We start from the raw sequence: 20961 nt of genomic DNA on the forward strand, positions 1-20961 counted from the left end.
GTGACTATCGAGGGTGAACCTGTAAATAAGGTTAACAAATTACACTTACTAGGACTCCACGTTCAAGCCAATGCGAAAGCGACATATACCCTCATGCTACTGAAGAAACAGATTAATCAGGTAGCGCACATGATTCGGTGGGTCACGAACCGCCGCCACGGCCCTAAAGGAATCCGACGTCATGTGCATCATCACGCTTTAATCGTAAACCGCATTACCTATCACACACCTTACCACCGACTCACCCAAAACCAAACAAACCGGCTACACACGCTCATACGAACAGCGGTGAAAACGGCGACAGACCTTCCTATCTACACCTCAACAGCCAGACTATTACAGCTTGGTTTGCATAACACCATGGCTGAGTTAATCGAAGCCCAGAAAGTCGGTCAGATCGAACAACTGAAACGTACATCGACAGGAAGGCACGTACTCAGACAATTAGGTTACCCAACATCAGAGTTTGCCCCACGAGAGCCCCTGTTAATCGCCCCAAACATCAAAGAAAACATTACAGTGGCCCCCATACCTCGGAATATGCACCCCGAACACTATAAAGGCAGGTGCGCTGCACGTGCAATGGCACTGCACTGAGCATACGGCAACGACCTCGACACGTTCTATACAGATGCCACGTGCTACCCCGACATTACAGCCAAAGTGGTAGCGGTGGCCGACTGGAGGGGCGAAGCACTATTATCAGCCACAATACGCACTGACAACTGCATGGAAGCAGAAGAATGTGCCATAGCCCTCGCCATCAGTGCTCAACCCCCAGATAAGATCATACATATTCTTACAGATTCCCAGCAAGCATGTCGAAACTACGCACAAGGACGCATTTCACCGATCACTCACAAAATTCTACACAAAAAGCAAAATATTCCACTAGTTCACCTAGTCTGGACACCTGGGCATGCGTCTCTCCCTGGCAATGAGCGCGTTCATGCGACAGCCCAAGGCCTAACCCTCCAGGCACCGGTGGAAGACCAGTCCAACCCAGACAAGGTGGAAACGATACTGCTTACATATATGCATATACTACAACACCACAGACTATCCCATAGAACATTCCCTCCACCACACGTGAAGCTAAACCGTGCAGATGCAGCCGCTTGGCGCCAGCTCCAAACTAGTACATTCCCCAGCCTTGCTCTCCGCCACACTTTTTACCCTAGCCAGTACCCCGACAAATGTCCTTTCTGTGGTGGTCACCCAAACCTCTACTATTCTACGTGGGAATGCTCCAAACCACCCGGCTTACCTAGAATACCCAACCCCTCCCCATCCCAGTGGGAAGCTGCTCTTTCCAGCACAGCCTTCGACGACCAGCGATACCTGATCGACCGGGCCAGCCGGATAGCAGCAGCAAATGGGGCCCTGGACTGAGGGCTCGATCGTCTGCGACTTGGTTACAAAACATCAAATAAAGTTTTCTACTACTACTACTACTACTACTAAAAGTCGATTGGCAAGCAAAACACGTACTTGTCTTTTGAATATCACAGCTTATGTTTTAGTGTGTGCAGTTCGAACACGATTCTTGAGAAGCACTACTTGACTGTTATAAGTATGTGATGTACAATTACTCAGCACAGCAGACAGATCCAAGCTATTGCAGACTAATACTTACCACACAATGTAAATCTAATCATGCCTCATGATTTTTTTTATTTTCTTGGGTTGCCACATGGCATAATGTCAGTATGCCTCAGGATTGTAGAGGTGGATGCCGAGTACATATTAGGAAGGGGGGAGGGCGCCTTTGGCATGAACACTGCATGAAAAAGGAAGTATTATTTGTAGGGGTGGAAGAACATTTGAAGTTTTGAATATGAATTGAATATTACACGCTACCTATTCGTGTTCGAAAATAATTAACTACTCAGCATTTTTGATTAAGTAAAACTAGCCAAATACTTCGCAGTAACCGAGCATTAAAATTGTTATTGTTCTCTGTCTGCTAACAAAGTATCACAAATTATCACAAGTGAAACAACAAAAGTTTTCGAAGCAATGTAGAAATAAAATGGGTAATGCAAGCTTTGTTTTTGGTTTCATGGTGGAAGGCTACATGACAACTCCTGATTTTTGCTTATAGTCTATCATTTAATATTATTGACAGTCTAGTCATGTAAATTTTTTATAACCAGTGATTTTTTTCTTGCAACCTGTCCTTTTACATGTCTTTACAGCAAACAAGTCCTTCAGCAGCTTCTGTCTTCCGTTTTCACTACTTCCGACTTTTTTTTGCGGCAACCATTTATTTAGTACTTTTTTACAGCTAGTCAAACAGCAGCTATTTATTCTTAGAAACCTTGTTTGCCACCAGGATCTAAAGACTTTGAGAGGTGTTTGTGCAGTTTTTTAAATGACAATTAGTGATCTTGTGTTTAAAAATAATCATAATCTTCACTGATAGTTCGCTGTATTTTCTTTTTTTTTTGTAGTCAGCACAAGCATGGTGCTTAATTATACCAAGATAAATATGCCTGCTGTAAATGTATGCATCTGTATTCGACTATTCGATGCTTACTATTACCATTAGAAAAATTTTATATTTATCAACCTCTAATTATTTGCATTGAAGTAGTGAAGAGTTTGACGGAAGCTCATCTGGTCTGGTCGAAAGAGGCATGGTAAGTAGTTTAAAATTGGACGCCAACCACAAAAATGAAAAATTAGAGATCGTCCAACTGGAGCTTTGTTCACAATCATGGCTCTCATGTATGAGCTGAAACATGTAATAATTTTTATTTTTGTGGTTGGCGTTCAATTTTCAATTGATTATTATAATTATTTGCATTCATCTAGTCCTAAAGAAGAGGCAATATGCAATTTGAAAGTACTACTCTTTGAATTTTGTTTCCATTGCTGAGTTTTTTTTTATTTTAATGTAACTTTATTCACCACACAGGTACAAATCATACATTTTCATTCTTTCAAGGAGGTCACCACTAGTGGAGGCTGTTATTCTGCGTCTAGACAATTATTTTCAGATTTCCAGCAAATATGTAGTCCTCATAAACAGTACCTAAATAATTGTAGCCTATGCGGTTATTCATTAACCATGTAGGCTTCATTAACTACTGACATGACTCGGTCTTGGCAAACTTGTGAGCTCACAAATTGGAGCATGCAGTAACCCCCCTCCATATTTGTTTCGTTGAAGGCTTCTCCTTTGGTGCTACTCTGTATCCGCCCCGTTTCCTGTGATTACCACCATGGGCTTCAAGGCAGACACCCTCAGGAAAACTTTTCATGCACAAACGTGGTTCTTTCACACTTTTGTTGATAAAGACGGACATTGAAAGCAAGGGTGGCATACCAGGCATGTTGGTCACAGACAGACCTGCGGGGGGGGTGAGGGTTCTGAAAGTATTCACCTAGTGGACACATCCATTTCATCTGTTGCTGAAGTGTTGATTGACTGGGGGCACCTGTCTCCTTCTCACGTGTGCCCCAGCCCAGCCAATCGGAACTTAAGCAGCAGTTGAAATGGACATGTCCATTCGGTGGACACTTGCAGAATACACCCCCTATGCTCTGTCCTATCTTTCCGCTCTTCCCCATGTAATTTACTCAGTAAACTACCTGTTCATATGTTGGTCACCTTAATCAATGTTCGAATAGCTCAACGCTTAAATAGGTATGTACAAGTAAGGCACTATAAACCCAAGCAGTTAGGTTGGCGATTGCCACCATACAGACTTAACCAATGGCTTCACTGTAGCTTTCCATGGTAACTTTACTGTACTTCGAATGTAGAGAAGGCAGAATATAAAAACAGACTAGCATTTCTCTAATGTGCATCACTCCCTCCACTTTTTTGTGTTGTTACAATCGGTATATTCAACCCAAACGAAGTAAAACAAAAAGGAATTGACACTAATTTCATTTGACTGCCTCATTTTTAGAGGTGTAGCAAGATTCTTTAATTGCATTACCAGTTGTTACTCAGGTTTCAGCTATCAAGGCCTCATGGCACCTTCGGACATTATCTGAACTGAGTAAATGCTACAGATTGCATAATTTCTCAATACATTTTCACAGCTTCCTTCACCCTTAGTTATTCATTAAAGCCAGCATTTCTCTTGTGACCATTTTTAAAGAGCTTGTAGTAATGCATACCTAGCATAAAAGATGGGTGCTTTGCAGTGCTAGCATGCTCTGTCCTAGAGTATATTGTTGTGTGGAAAAATTGCCGACACACAAGTCCAACAAATGCCACATCAAGCATTGGTGTTTGCTACTCCGCCTGGCGTTTCAATTTTACAGCATGTACACATTTTACTAGTGCACCAGTAAATAGGGTTCAAAGCTCTTCCTGAAAACTCTCACAAGCACTTATCACAATCAATTCCCCATATAAGTGGTTTTGCTGAAAAGAATACAGGGATACAAGCATGATTAGACAATGAGGAATGTGGGTAGAAACACTTTATTTTCAGCACACGTTTTTTTGATGAACTGCTTCTATACTGGTGAAATCTGTACTTTTAATAAAAGTACACCATGCTGCTTCATCACTCTATGCCAACTGCAAGTATCCTGTACCAGGAAGTCAAACCAAGACGTGGGATGTTCAGTCTGTGAAAATAGAAACGAGTTTGAAACGCTGATGTGTAAAAGGTAAAGCACACTCAAGAAAATAAACAAAGCACAAGAACAAATCCAATGAATCAGAATTACATTTGAGAGCAAACATACAGTTTCTATGGCACAGTGAAGAAACCTTATTCCTCCGACGTTTTTTTTTTGTGTGTGTGTGTGAGAAAAGATGAAAGCACATGTGTTCTGTCTCATTTTGTGTATCGTTCACCTTTTCACACACAAAAAGATGTCATCGTAACGTGCCCAACTCTCTTTGCATATCCATTTCTCTGCTCTAACACCATAATACCTACAGTTAAAGGTTGTAGTAATGCTTAGCTTGAAAGAACCAACACCAGCTATATGCACTGTGCTGCTAAACATGGCAATGTAAATTAAGTTCATGCACAGCACATTCATGTGCTATATATGTTTGCTCTTGATTGTAGGTAAGATAAATAAAAGGGAGGCATGTAAATAAGAATGGTCCCTGATGTGCTATGCAGAAGTGCTCTCCCATTTGGACAGAAGCCAAGCACAACCGCAGTGAACAAGAAGACAACTTATACAGCATTTCAAATCTAGGAACTCGATGTGCTGGAGATTTTTCTGAATTCATGGTAAAAAATCTAGATGCTAAAGGTGACGCATATATAAACAGGTCTCTGCTCAAACTGGTAATGCTATGTGTAGCTTTTTTTATAAAATGTGCCCTACCACTGGTCGCCCAAGCTGAGGCTGTAGTCCAGTTGCAACTGCAAATCACTCAATTATGTCTACGGCGCACTTTAGCAAAATGCGGATGAAAATTACTGCACCATTGAGAATGTACCAGAGGCTTCAACAAAGCAGCTGATAGCCTGCATGGACTGGAGCAAAAGAAGTGCGTTTTGGTCTAGGTGTGCACAGCTTGCAGCTATTGGATGCTATTTTACATATTTCAGTTACTTCTTGGTTTCAGGCAAGAAATATGTACTTTGTATCCTTTCCATTGTTAAATCTCGATACCCAGGATACCACAGGTCTGCTTTTGGCATCTGATTTCTTCTCAGAAAACTACCCGTCTAAAAAAATTTCACAGGTACTTAACCCCAACCACTCTTGAGAAGAGCCTGGTTTTGCCAAGGCCACTAATTACACAGTGACTCCTTGCAATGTGATGTATGTAAGCACTTTACAAAGTACAGAAAAATTTAATAGCAGTGTGACAGGTACACAACAAAGCAAAGGATAAAACATCACACATGCTGCCATCTATGTTCATGTCTCCATTTCAATGTGGATGTTTTTAGCAGTGAATATGTCATTATAATGAATGTCATAAATCACAAAAATGAAATAGCAAGGGTCCTTGCATTGTGAACTGACAAATGTGCTTTAGTATGTTTCACTGTAATACACAATGTGTTTTGCAGTGAAGCATACTAATAGTGGCAAGGGTGAACCTATCATGTAGGGCTTCAGCAAACTACGGTGGACATGTCCTGCATTGAGGCTTCTTCTGTATCGCGGTAAAGCATATTGATAGTGACAAGAGCTAACTTGGCATGTGAAGATTTAGCCAACAAAAGTTGTCGAAACAACATCCTGCCGCGAAAATATGCTTTGTTGAGACTAGAACATTGAGACTTGTAGGGTTCGTCGCTGACTGAAACCCTACACTCCTGATTCGCGTAAACCCTTCCCACTATCGGTGTGCTTCACCGCAATGCAAAAATATGTTGCGGTGATATAACAGTGGCTGAACAGGCTGGTGCAAACGTTTCGACCAGAGAGCTTGCCTTCATCAGGGTACATAGGCATACTTAGCGAGGGGGGGCAAAGGGGGCACTTGCCCCCCCCCCCCCCACTGTCAAAAGTGTGTGGGGGGGGGGGGGGGCAAAGTATGCCATTTGTCCCCCGACTTTTGAAAGCGGGCACGTTCCCAAAGGCTGCAAGGTGGAAAGTCCAACAAAACAACCGCTGAAGCTAAACTTTCTTTCTTAATAGAGTGGCTATGTGAGTAATGCTTTTCTTTACTACGTATCCCCTGCTTGGAGAGTGAGAATTGTCTTTTTTGCCTCCTTGGGACGCACTGTAGCGGACGACATGCGGGATTCTCCATACATGCTCACGCTGCGGAGAAGGCCTGGCGCTGGGCAGTTCCCGCCCTAACAAATGTCAGCTTCCGCTATTTTCATCATACCCAGTGTTTTGAGACCACTATATCCGTATTTGAAAACACAATCAGCTTATTTAACCTGCGGGTGAGGGAGAGGTCAGGATAACGTATTATAGTCAGCCGTGCCCAACGACTGATGTGGTTTACGGCATGGAATCATTGGATTTTCAAATGCTGGAACTATTTAACCTCTGTCCGGAGACAGCCGACATAGCGTTGCAGTCCGAGTATTTAATCACCATCAAAAAGTCTAATCAAACCTTTTATAGGTATAGCTGCCGAGTTTTACTGTGTAATCACAACTTATTGTAGATATGTTCGTGAAAGTGACCTTGGTCGAACGTGCAAAGCCATTTAAATACCAATAGAACACAGACTTGAATTTCTTCTAAAGGCTTGTGTCAATTTTGACCTTGTCGATTTCATTTTCAGGCTGCTTCTAAATAAGAGCTACACTATTTCTTGTGTCCGAGCTGGAGCAAAAACAGCAGATGTATTATATTTACAAAAAATGAGGGCCACTTTTTGATGGCGTGTATTTAAAATTTGCACTGTGTAGGTTGCTTATGTGCTCAGAAACAGTTACTGAATAGTCTCTTTCTCCAAATTTTTATGCGTTATACAAAACATTTAGTTGTTTTCTCCCAGTATCCTTGGTAAACTATACGGGGCATGGTGTTTTTATTTATTCGAAGTACAAAGAAATGTTCTGAGTGACGAGCGATAAATGTTTATTCTGTGTAGGTTCATTACAGTCTTTTTAGAAAGTTATTCATTTGGAGCATTCCAGGGAGTCATACTGCCACTAATCGAAATGTTTCCCAGACTCCTAAAGCAACAGCATGAGAGACGGTTGAAATTTCGTGAAAATAGAGATAATTTTAAGCGCAATGCGTTGCGAAACATTCACTTTCCTGCTTTTAATGCAAGTGTTGCAGATAATTACTAAACCCTCGTTTTACCATGTGTTTTCGTTCATCATGCAAGATTTGTAGTTTGTTTCTCTGGTGTCCTCTGTGAGCTAAACAAGGCATGGTATGGGCAATCTGTAGGCAAAGTTCGAAATGGGTGGGTTAAATGCGCATTTCCCAGTAGAATACTTATGCAAGTAGTCCATTGCGTTATTAGTCTGTCTTGCGAGTGATGTAAAAATTGGGCGGCTGCGCTGGCATAATTACAACTACAACTGAGGTCAAATTTTGCGAATATAAGGGGAACAATATGGGAAGTTTATGTGCGATGGTAAGTGCGTGTTGATCAAACACAGGTTTAACAAAAAATGTCACCAATTGTTTGGAAGTGTTGTGTGGGACGCGAGCGTGGCTGGAAATCAGCAGACAGAAGCGAGTACTGTGTCCCTGAAGAACAAGCAACAACTAACTTTATTTTCTAATCGTACAGCCTCTACGGCTCGGTTGCGCACCCTCGCACCGCTTTCCTTTCCCGCACACAACGCGACAAGATTTTACTGAGTCAAAGATGGGAGAGGATGTCTGGCTGCTGCTCTGCAACCATGAGGCTGCCACACAAGTATCACGCTGCTGCTAGGTTTCCCAATGTTCCAAGAGAACTCTGAGTTTCAGACATTCTATACTTTGAAGGAATAGGCGGATTTTAAGTGCAGTGTGTCGCATAGTTTTAACGTTTCTGGCTTATTTAGAAGGGTTACCAATAATTATTGAATCCTCATATTTTATTTATTTTACTTTTTCACACATAATATAATAGAATGGTTCGCTTGGCATCCTCACTGAACTAAAGGAGGCAGCTTCATTTTATTTGGTGACTGTAAGGACAATTGGTGATGTGTAGCAACATTGATGAATTCTAGAGCATTAATGCAGTTGTCATAATACAGCTGAATAGGAGGTATAGAATGAAGGTAGTAAAAACATATGCCTCAACCGGCAGTCACGATGATGAAGAAATAGAACAGTTTTATGAAGATGCTGAATTAGCAATGAGAAAGGTGCAAACTCAGTATACTGTAGTCAAGGGCGACTTCAATGTAAAAGTGGGGAAAAAGCAGGCTAGGCTGGTGAGCAAGTAATTGGCACTATGGCATCTATTCTAGGAACACTAGAGGAGAGAAGTTGGTAGAATTCGCGGAAAGGAATAGGCTCCGAATAATGAATACCTTCTTCAGGAAGCACAGCAACAGGAAGTGGACCTGGGAAAGCACTAATGGAGAGACAAGGACTGAAATAGATTTCATACCACCTGCCGATCCCAGCATAGTGCAGGATATAGAAGTGTTAGGTAGGGTAAAGTGCAGTGACCATAGGTTAGTGAGGTCTAGAATTTCTCTCAATTTGAAGAGAGAAAGAATAAAGCTAGTCATGAAGAAACAGGCCAACCTAGACGCAGGAACAGTAAAAGCAGACCAACTCAGGCTGCTGCTCACAAACAAATATGCAGCTTTAGAACAGGAAGATAAAGAAAACATAGAGGTAATGAATGAAACCGTAAATAGGTTGATCTCAGAAGTAGCAATTGAAGTGGGAGGTAAGGCACCAAGGCAACCAGTAGGTAAGCTCTCCCAAGTAACAAAGGACCTACTAAATAAACGGCAAAACATCAAAGTGTCAAACTCTAGAGTTCGGATAGAATTCGCTGAACGGTCAAAACTGATCAACAAGAAGAAAGGGATATTTGAAATTATAACGTGGGAAAAATTGAAGCCGTAAAATATTGACGCAGCATTAAATCAGTAAGAAGAAAGCTTGGCATAGGCAAGGCAAGATGTATGCACTGAAAGATAAGCATGGTAATATCATCAGCAATTTCGATGACATAGTAAAAGCAGCGGAATAATTCTATACTGACCTGTACAGTGCCCAAAATAGCCAAGCTACTTTCATTCGAAATAGTGATGAACCGGATACAGACGCTCCTTCTATAACCAGCGATGAAGTTAGAAGGGCCTTGAAAGACATGACCAGGGGAAAGGCTGCTGGAGAAGATGGAATAACAGTTGATTTAATCAAAGATGGAGGACATATCATACTTGAAAAGCTTGCGGCCCTTTATACGTAATGCCTCATGACTTCAAGTGTACCAGAAAGCTGGAAGAACGCCAACATTATACTCATCCATAAGAAGGGAGACGTTAAAGAATTGAAGAATTATAGACCCATTAGCTTGCTTTCAGTATTGTATAAAATATTCACCAAGGTAATTTCAAATAGAATCAGGGCAACACTTGACTTCAGCCAACCAAGAGAACAAGCTGGCTTCAGGAAGGGATATCCTACGATGGATCATATCCATGTCATCAATCAGGTAATAGATAAATCTGCGGAGTACAATCAACTTCTCTATATGGCTTTCATAGATTATGAAAAAGCATTTGATTCAGTAGAGATTCCCAGCTGAGCAGTCATAGAGGCATTGCGTAATTAAGGAGTACAGGAGGCATACGTGAATATCTTGGCGCATATCTACAAGGATTCCACAGCTACCTTGGTTCTCCACAAGAAAACTAGAACGTTACCTATCAAGGAAGGGGTCAGGTAAGAAGGCACAATCTCTCCAATGCTATTCACTGCATACTTATAAGAAGTGTTCAAGCTCTTAGACTGGGAAGGCTTACGAGTGAGGATCAACGGCGGATATCTCAGTAACCTTTGGTTTGCAGATGACATTGTCCTATTCAGCAACAATGGGGACGAATTACAACAAATGGTTGAGGACCTTAACCAAGAAAGTGTAAGAATTGGGTTGAAGATTAATATGCAGAAGACAATCTTCAATAGCCTGGCAAGGGATCGAGAATTCAGGATCGCCAGTCAGCCTCTAGAGTCTGTAAAGGAGTACGTTTATCTAGGTCAATTACTCACAGGGGACCCTCATCATGAAAAAAATTTATAGAAGAATAAAATTGGGCTCGAATGCATACGGCAGGCATTACCAAATCTTGACTGGGAGATTACCACTGTCGTTGAAAAGAAAAGTATACAATCATTGCATTCTACTGGTGCTAACATAGGGGGCAGAAACTTGGAGGTTAACGAAGAAGCTGCACAAAGAGCGATGGAACAAAAAATGTTAGGCCTAATGTTAAGAGACAGGAAGACAGCGGTGTGGATCAGAGAACAAATGGGGATAGCTGATATTTTAGTTGACATTAAGCGCAAAAAGTGGAGCTGGGCAGGCCATGTAATGTGTCGGATGGATAACCGGTGGACCATTAGGGTTACAGAATGGTTACCAAGAGAAGGGAAGCAGAGTCGAAGTAGTAGTTTAATGATTGGAAAATGTAGAGAGGTCGGCCGGAAAATGGAGCAAGACTAGGTGTAGTGATGAAGTTACGAAATTCGCAGGCGCAAGTTGGAATCAGCTAGCGCAAGACAGGGGTAATTGGAAGATCGCAAGGACAGGCCTTCGTCCTGCAGTGGACATAAATATAGGCTTATGTTAGGATAAGTAATCGGGGCTTTCACAAAAAATTACGCATGCAAAAAAGCACTCTAGAATGTTATGAGCGTGTCTAACAAGCGGGGAAGAATTGAGCCCACTACCCTGGCAGAACTATAAAAGCCACCAAAACCAAATTTAGCCAAAATTGGTGGTATGCTATGGAAACTGTCTGTGTGAAGTTAAATGTGGTTGAATTATACATAGCCTTTGTAAAAAATTTCTTATTCAAGTGCTAAAGCATGTCATATGCTATGCTTCTCAGTATCCCGACATAGCTATAGGTTACAGCAGGTTTACATTTTGTGCAAAGAGGAGGGGGGACATGGTAACTGCAATGTGTGACAAAATTTTTACATTCCTGATCCAGCTAAAAGCGTTGCGAATAATTATTAAACCGTCTTTTTTCTGTCCCTATTTTCAGGTGCCATAACACATTCAGACTTGGTTTAAGCGATGTCCTCAGTGAAAGCCATTTTGTTTATATTTGGCGAAAGTAAAGAGCGCGTTATGGACAATATGTAGGTAAACTTTAAAGACGGGACTAATTATGACATTTGCAGTAAATTACACATGCAAGTGATCCGGAGCTTTATGAATGTGTTTTGCGAACAAAGAATTTATCTCGTAGCTCTGGCAGAACTGTGAACTCAACCGATATCAAATCTAGCGGAAATTGAGTAAGGAGGGTGTGGGGAGGAGGCAGGGAGGGAGGGCACCATGGTAAATGTTATGGCAAAGTAACATGTGTGTTGATGAATTACTGGCTTTTTAAAAATTCCCAACAAGAAGTGCTCCAAGGGATTACTTGAAGGCAAAGCTTCAAATGGTAGTCATATACGAGCAAGTTTTTAATGTATGCAATATAATTACAAGAAATTGAAAGTTTTATTGCAACTGTTCGAAAGAAACAGCTTCGCTGGAGATTGGGTTGTCGCACACATCTGCTGTCAAATTTTTCTAGTGAATATTGCAAGTAATTTATGTTTATTGTACTTTGTTGCATAGAACTTCAACAATACTATTACCTAAATTAGCGACACATTTAGGCTGTAATCTTAAATACCAAGTACGTTTAATTATTAATATTGTTTGTACCAAATGTACATTTTTTATGTGCGCTCTACTACTGCTACTGGGCGGGATCTGAGACCTCTGTGAGACACTCATTGCCTTTTGTTCCTGCATCATCTTGAAATTTCATATCAGTGCAATACATAAATGCAAGTTCAAACTATTTTTCAGGCCGCGATGGTTACCTATGTGTGATTGAGAAATAGGTCTATGTATGTTAAATATAAAAACTTACAGACGCATTTTCAGGCTCTTTCACCTATTGCAATAGTAAGTTGCAATATATATATTCACCTATTTCAATAATAATTGGCAATATATATATATATATATATATATATGAGAGAGATGAGAGAGAGAGAGAGAGAGGTCAGATTTTTTTGCGGTTTGCTCCCCCACTCGAGAAATGGTTGGTATGCCACTGTCAGGGCACTGCTTTTCTTGGCAGTTTTCATGTATGTGAATACACCTGCCAGTACACTTATTACGCTCCTCGGTGCGCGTAATGTGATGGGAGACGGCGAGTGCGCGCGTACATGTACTACATAGTTAAGGAACACATACTACATGTCTCGTGACAGCGGCCCCTGTTCACTTTTGGTATACTTCACTGCAATAATTTTGGGTAAGCTTCACCGCGTAACACCAATCTACTGCAGCGAAGCTGACTTTAGGAAGCCGATTCATACAACGATCTTACGAGGCAGGTCGGCTCATCGCGCTTGGCAACGTTTGAACACCACACTTACTGCATTCATTTCTTTTGTTCTTTTTAACTGTATTGTCATAGTGACCCTGCATCCCGCCGTAGCAGGCTGATACTGCGTCATAATCGTTCTAACTGCATCAGGACAGCGTGTAGCTAGTAAGCGTGCATGCAACAGGCACGGCGGCACTGGCTGTTGTTGGGAAACTTCGAGACGCTCTTTCGCGCAGTAATGCCATTTGTCTTATTAATAAGAATGCAGGTGATGATTAAATGAAATGTACTAGCAAAGCTGTTCGACCAGCTCGCGCAAAAACGCGACTTAACACGATCTGGCGGAACAGCTCACCATGCCAGGGTTTTCTTACGTCCTCGTTTTTTCACGCATCATTCACTGAACCAGACTACTGGATGGTTCTGTACACGTACTAACGATCCTGACTGAGGCGTATACTCACAGGATCAACTTTATATGGGATGCCACGACCCATTCCACGGGCCGGCTGCAATTTGACGCGGCCACGAGGCAAAATATGCGCGCAGGATAACTAACGGCAACACATCAAGCAGCTAACAGCCCCATCATTTTATTACCTGCATATAGAGTGGCAAAATGGATTACTTACGCCGTAAGGAGGTACAGAATACGGACCGCTTCACACTGCGACAAGTCTTAAAAGACACACGCCATGCAAAATGGCCGGATTTGACATCATGGGTTATAGCGGACGTGACGTCATAGGTCAACGTAGACCATACGTAGACGTTTTGGGCACCTTTTGTCGGCTGCGACGGCAAAAAAAAAAAAAAAAAAAAATATCGCGCAGCTTATCTTTCTTTTTTTTCGCCGCCGCTGTACCGTCGTCCGTCCGCTAAGGCCTAACTGAAGTGCGCCTTGGCGCTAGCGTCGACTGAGCGTCTGCTATACGAGAGCCAATGGGAGGTATAGAAAGATTCACTCCCCTGCCTCGGTACCTCTAGCAAGCAGACGCTCCTCGGCGCTGAGCCGTGCTCCCTCAAGGGCTGCTTCCTTTCTCAAAACCACTATGCCCGCTGGCTCCGATCACCAGGCGTCGGGTCGCCAGCGCCCGTCGACGCTTTGGGGAAGAGAGCGACTGAGAACTCGGGCACAGGGCCACGACCAGATGGCCGATGTGACCCGAGGTGAGCCGAGGAACGAGCAGCGGATGGCGCGGACCCGCCACTCTTTGGAGCAACCACGTGGAGGTGGGGGCAACCGCGGCGCGGGTACGAACGGCTCGACCGACGAACCAGGACGCCGGGGCTCCAACTCGCCACCAGCGAGAAATCTCCGGTCGTTGCGCCACGTGGCCACGTTGGTTGCACAAGTGGGGGATCAGCCTCCCCGCCTATACGCTAGCGCAGCCCCATGGAGGACGCAACTGCGGGTGCAGCGCGCCCGCGGCCTGGACGTGGCCCTGCCACCGGAAGCCCCGGGCAGTTACTGCGAAATCTGCGGCGGCTTCGTGATCGACGCCGCGCGGCATGCGGCCTCGGAGCTGCATATCGCCAAGATGGCGGAGGCCGCGGCCCAAGGAAGCTTGCAGTGACGCCAGCGAGCTGCGTGATAGGTTGGCGCGCGATCCTGTATTGGCGGCCCTCGTCCTGGGACCGGCTCCTCCTGCCCCGCCGCTGGAACCTTGGGAGGTCGAGGTCCAAAAGAGGCAGACGCCTTCGATTTCGATTTATCAGAGGGCATTTGAAACTTTGTAAATAAATGTGTCAAAGAAACCTTTGTAGTATTTTCTGTGCCCGCGCAATCACTACGGGAGCGCCGTTCAACCTCCTTGCCTGACCTCCTCGCAGGTCGCCCGCTAGGGGCGCTGCTACCCGAGAATAGTTCGCTAGCCGCCGTGCATAGTTACAGCCACGGTGTTAGATGTAGTTAGAGCCGCAAAAAATTGCGTGTGCGCGTCTCCGTTAGTGTGAAATCGCGACAAAATTCATTTGCCTCGCCTGCCGACGGTTCGCTGGTTTGCTGAGTTTGCCACGTCTCTGCAGCAGTCCACGGCTGGGAAAAAACTTGTCTTCTGCCTTCGATTGACGCGGTGAGCTGCGACAGGGTATTGAAGAACTGTGGCTGTGGTGACACTGTCGATGACGCATTGAGTACGTCTAGCAGCAACGCAAATGAGAGCCTTCTGGCCGAAAAAAAAAAAATACATCGTGGTCACGCGCGAGTTATGCTACTTTAAGTGATTTGATGGGGCGTTCGCGAATTGATACCCAGTGGTATGGCGTATTAATGTGGACCTGGATGCACCTCGTACAGCAAGAGAAAGGTCCTGGGCATCTCATTTCATGAAATGCCGAGCGACGAAGAACGTCGAGAGAAGTTGCTTAAAGTTGGAATGCGTCAGATACTTGCTGAGAGAGATGCGCTTTCGATTTGTTCTGACTAGAAAGCTCTCGTCTGACGCCATTAAATCTTTCTTTTTTTTTCTGGGTTGTTGAGGAGGTCAGCTGGAAGCAACGACCACACAGACGCACGAGCAGTTTTGTGCGGAATAGAAAAGTCTCTGAAGACAGGCACTGCGTGATCATCAAAAGGCAGCAACGTAAAGGACACGGAAGACAGCACATGCTCGTCGCCACGCCGGCAACTGAGCGTAAGCACTACACCAGAACCATCCGAAGAATTTCCCAAAGAGGCGATAGCAGCGCTGGTCAACCACATTACCCGAGCAAGGAAACGCTTCGTTCGCCAGAATGTGCAGCACTAGCGATGGTTGGCGGATACCTGTCGAGAGCTGCTAATGAGCGGGTGTCTTGCAAAGTATGCCTCAATTTGGTGACATTGCCCAAGCCCTCGGCGCCGTCAGATTCTCTGATCAAGCTTCAAGACAGAGGCGGTCTGTTGTATCCGTCAGACGAACTCGTAGTTGTGCTGAACTCTTTGCGCAAATAGCTTGAAGTAATGCTCGCTGAGCGAAGAAATTTTAAGCAGCCACTGAGGGAGACTGCCGTGAATGCTGTTCAAGCGCTGCGAGAGCGTGAGCTATCTCCTGCACGGGAAACCAGGCGGATTGCCGCCGGCGGAGCGCCCCCCCCCCTCCCCCCCCCTTTTTTTTTCTCCCTTCTTCGAACTGGTCAGAAGCGGAGACCGCCATGTGGTTGCCAAATTCTTCACGTTCGTGTAGCAGACTCCTTCAGTTTTCTGTTCTGTAGCTCAACGCTGCCAACTCGATGCACGCTCTCGTCCCATTGGTGTTGTTGTTGTCGTTGTTGTCGTCGGCATTGTTGCCTATCTCGTATGTGGCCCCTACCCACTACGGGGGTTTGGCCATTGTGCTCACCTCACTTTTTTCTAGGGGTGCGCGTATAGTGAAATTTCATCTCGAATCGTATACAAATCGAATAGTGCCGAATAGTGGCCAAAAATATCGAATATCGAATCGAATACAAAATATTTATTCAAAATTTACAGAAAGAACAAAGAAATAATGTCTGCTCATGTCCTCGAGCACACAAAGCGGTGAGTTACTGTTACCACAAGGCCCCTAATTGTCATGCAGAAACAAAAGCTGTTCCACATGGCCTGGCTTCAGGCTCTCTCGCCGCGATGTTACGGTGTTTCCTGCAGTTGCAAACATGCGTTCACTGGGCAGCTCTGTAGCAGGGATGGGAAGGTATCGCAAAGCAAATTTGGAGATTCCTGGATACAGTGAAGCTCCGTGCTCTTTCCAATATTTCAAAGGATCATCCTTTCTTGGGATCAACGGGTCATTTAAGTATTTTTCAACTTCCTGACTATAAGGTGTGAGCTCACTGTGCTGGTTCTTTTTTGACGCCAGCAGTTCGACATACTCCCAGACCTGGCCTTCTTTGCTTGCGGCATGACTTGTCGATGGCCTCGGATTTTGAAAGTGCAGCGATGGAGAGTTCATGCGAGTGTGTCGACCAGTAATGCCAGCAGCTCAGCAGCCTGTGACTGATTGAATGAATTTGTGCAGAAAATATATTTAAACCTCGGATCACATAGTGTTGCGAGCATCAGTTACTTTCGTTCTGCATAAAGAGGAAACCGTGACTCCAAGCTCTTCAGCAAGTTCTTAGCTTTGTTTGCTATATAAGAACATGCGGAAGAGCTTGGAGTCGCGGTTTTCAATGTTGGTGTGCCCCTTGAGGAGCTGTTCTGCCCCGTAAAGAAATAGCACATAGTTCCATACTTCAGGCCGCTAAGATCTGTAGTCGCATCTGCAATAGGGTGCAGGATCTGCACTAAGCTTGCAGCAACATTCCACTCACTTAGGGAAAGGCAGCTCACACTTGTTTCTGATGTTGCTATTTCGAGTGAGACAGCGTCTCTTAAATGCACCAAGCGGCTCAGCATTGCGTGTTCACTGTTCCAACGCGTGTCCACATCTTGAATGAGGCCTATACTTGGAAGCTCCATGCGCTTCTGGCAGTCCTTGAGCCGGCGAATTGCCTGAGCGCTCTGTTTATAGTGTCGAACTAACGCTCGTGCCTTCTTGCACAGCAATGAAACCACCGGCGTGTCTTCTTTTGCGTCCTTGATTGCCAGTTGCAACGTGTGTCCCAGGCACTGCAGTGGGATCCATTCCATCTGACGCACGGCAGCACGGATATTCCGACCAATGTATGTCCCCACATACACAGGCCTATTGCTGAGGTCGACTCCTTGACGATTTCGGTCAAGCAGGCTTCGATATTCACAGCTGTGTGGCTTTCTTGCAGGTGACAACACGCCAGGGTGATGGCCTTGACTGCGAAATCTTGGGTCATATAGTGGCAGGTCAAAGATGTATACTTATTTGCCCTGCATGTCCACATGTCGGTTGTAAATGCAAGCCACACTAATCCGTTTGCTATGTCCGACGCGATCTGTGTCTTGAGTGAGTCGACTGTGCTTCGGTACAGCTCAGGAATTACTGTTCTTGAGAACGTAGTTCTGTCCGGGATCTTGTACTGGGACTGGACGTGGCGGATCAAGTCCTGAAATCCTTTGTTCTCCACGAACTCGTACGGCTGGACGTCTCGATCGAGCGCGCAATGAAAATCGTCGTTTCATTTTTCGCGCTTCCGGACAGCAGACCTTTCACTTTAGTCAGATCCAGCAACGTCCTTAGGCTTCGATTTTTCCTTAGACGACTGCTGGAGTTGCAAGTACTGCGTGTGATGCTTGCTCCTCAGATGATTCACGAGCAGGCTTGTTGTGCTTGACGGCGTCTTCAGGGTCGAACCGCATTTCCTGCAAAAGCAGAGCACGGAGTTGCTTTGTCGAAAAAATTCCAAATTAAACTCCTCTTTTCGCCACGGCTATCCATGTTTCAGAACGCGGCACATAAATGCTTGACGAGAAAAGGTGTGCCACTGACAGGTGCCGTCACAAACGAGCGCTTAAGGGTCCAGTCACACTTACGACTAGGCGAGGTCGCACGACCAAGTTAGGGCCCATTCACACTTGCGACTAGGCGAGGTCGCGCGACCACGTTAGTTGCCAAGCAACCAGTCGCGAGTAGTCGCAAATGGTCGCTTTTCTCGAAATGCGACCGTTTCGGGCCAGTCGCTCACTGCTCGATTTTTCAGTCGCGCGACCGCAGTCGCAGAACAACTGAACCAATCAAATGCGAAAGAACAGGACGTCCGTATACGCTGAGGCTTATTTTACGCGGCGATGACATTTCAAGCAGACGTGAATGGCATATCGGAGACATTTCGGTTTAGCGACTCGTCGGTCGCATTTGTCAGTATGAACATCGTTCGTCTTGAGTAGCTTTCTGGTCGCCAGTCGCAATCGGTCGCGCGACCTCGCCTAGTCGCAAGTGTGAATGGGCCCTAACCGAGCACACGCTGCCGCCTTCAAACGACATCGTGATATCACGGCGCCAACGGATTGCCTCGACAGAGCGTGCGCATCGAAAAAAATGTCGCAGTTACGCCCGAAAGGCGAAGCATCAATTGCGATAGCAAATTAGTAGAGAGTTATTCGGAGTAGGGATAGTAGTTTTATCGGCTGCATAAACTTGGACACATTCGCTTACTAACTGAATTAACAAGCGTGGTGTCAGCGCGCACAAGCAAACATGAATAGATCCCACTGAATGACCGCAGACGACTGTCAAAACGCTGGCAGAAAGCGCAGCCGCCGCAGCGGGCGAAGGTTCATGCGGTCTATCGCTTCAACGAAAACTGAGCGGTGAATGCACAGGGCATACAAAGGTCAGAGCCCTGTGGAGATCGCTTTTAGGAGACGGTGCGGGCGACCGCCACAGCGGGCAAAGTACAAGCGCCGTTGTTGGCAGAGTAGAAGCTGCCCCCCCTCCCTCTCGCGCTGCTTTCCTGCTTTCTTGCTTTCACGTGGGAGATTGAGTGGCCAGTTCCCCTTGCGCCCGGTTGCAAGATACGCATTTGGTGCCGCAGCACAGCGTCACCCCGCCTCCCTCCCTCCCATACCCCCACGGCCTTTCGCGCGACGGTCGCGTTTGCTTTCCGCCGTGCGTTCGCTCTCCGTGATAGTGCGCATCCCCCGCGCGCTTTCACTCACGCATACGGCGCGCGGCGACGATTTCATCGCCCTTGGACTTTATACGGAACCTCACGGCGACGACGACTGCGACGCCGACGGCAGAAATCCGGTTTAAGTGTCCATATAATTGCTATCGCAGTAAAAAACAATTACCAAAAGGTGCCTAGCCCCCTCACCCCCTCCGGAAATGAGGAGGAACAAACAGAGCCCCTTTTTCAGGGCCCCAACGAGCGACTCGCTTGGCCTGGAGGCCACCGATACAGCGAACTCCCGCGCAACGTCTGGAAAGAAATCGTCCGCGGTGTTCGTCCGCCGCGGCCAGACGAATGTGCGAGGAGGAACTCGCCCTTTCCGCAAGCCTTCGCTGTGCTGTGAGCAGTTGAGTCATGTCGGTTCCTGATCCCGGGTGCAACCCAATATAAGCTCGCGGCGACGGTGGTTGAGACAGGATGTGAAGGAAGATGTTTGAGTAAAAGTGTTTTACGGAGCTTGCGGCATACGTACGCGACCGAACTACGCAAAAGTCCGTGCCTTCGTTTCGGAAGCGAAGTTGTGAAGGCCTTGACAGTTTTCTCATATCGTGCGTAAATGGCATAATCTCCTTTAATAGTAAAGATGCGCTCGCTTTTGAACCAGGATACCGGTGAAAGTTTTAACGAAAGGCCTACTGTAACGACGTTAGCATTAGTTTTAACCACACCACCCTAACCACGTTGCACCATTGGCCTTTGTCGCGTTTTAGATATTCGTCTGTCGAATTATTCGAAATTTCAAATAGTAGCTATTCGAAAATCGAATCGAATTATTCGATTAGATATTATTCGATTTGAATGCGGAACTCGAATATTCGCACACCCCTACATTTGTCTCCACACTAAGCTGTTCTTGATGCCTACTGTCCCTTCTCTTTAGCTGATTTTTTTTTCTCATTTTTCTATTGCCGACTTCTTCACTTCTTGCCTCTTATTCTACTTGTCTATCGGGGCACCCAGAACGTTTCGGCAGTGGCAGCCATGCATCGAGAGCGGACGCTTCCACTCCTTGCGCTCCAGCTTTCGGCGGGACGCCCGCTTGCGTCTGCCGTTTCAGTACTTCGTGGGCGATAAACCGCGATGGATTCTCGTGCACCGCATCGCCCCCGATGGGCTGCCCACCGCAGGACGACTAGCGAGACGTTTATTGACCCGCTTCCGCCGAGTTTTGAGAGATTGCGCGAACGTTCAGTGCTCAGGAGCAGTGACTTCGCCACGCTTGTCAACACGTCGTACAGAGGCACGTCGTGGCTCGCTCGGCAGGAGACGGCCGTTACTGCATCCATGGCCGGTCACGAGGCCGGTACCTGTAGTGTCTGCTACGTCATACATATAGCGCGAGCGTCAGGGGCTTGAGGGAACTGAATAAACCGGAGCACACGGGGCGCCGCAGGGGATTCGACTGGCTGCCGTCGTCCGGTGTACTTAAGTCTGTTTCACACTTAAGGAAAAACTCGGAGCGCCT

This window comes from Dermacentor silvarum, chromosome 1 (assembly GCF_013339745.2).
Source record: "Dermacentor silvarum isolate Dsil-2018 chromosome 1, BIME_Dsil_1.4, whole genome shotgun sequence".
Lineage (NCBI taxonomy): Eukaryota > Metazoa > Arthropoda > Arachnida > Ixodida > Ixodidae > Dermacentor > Dermacentor silvarum.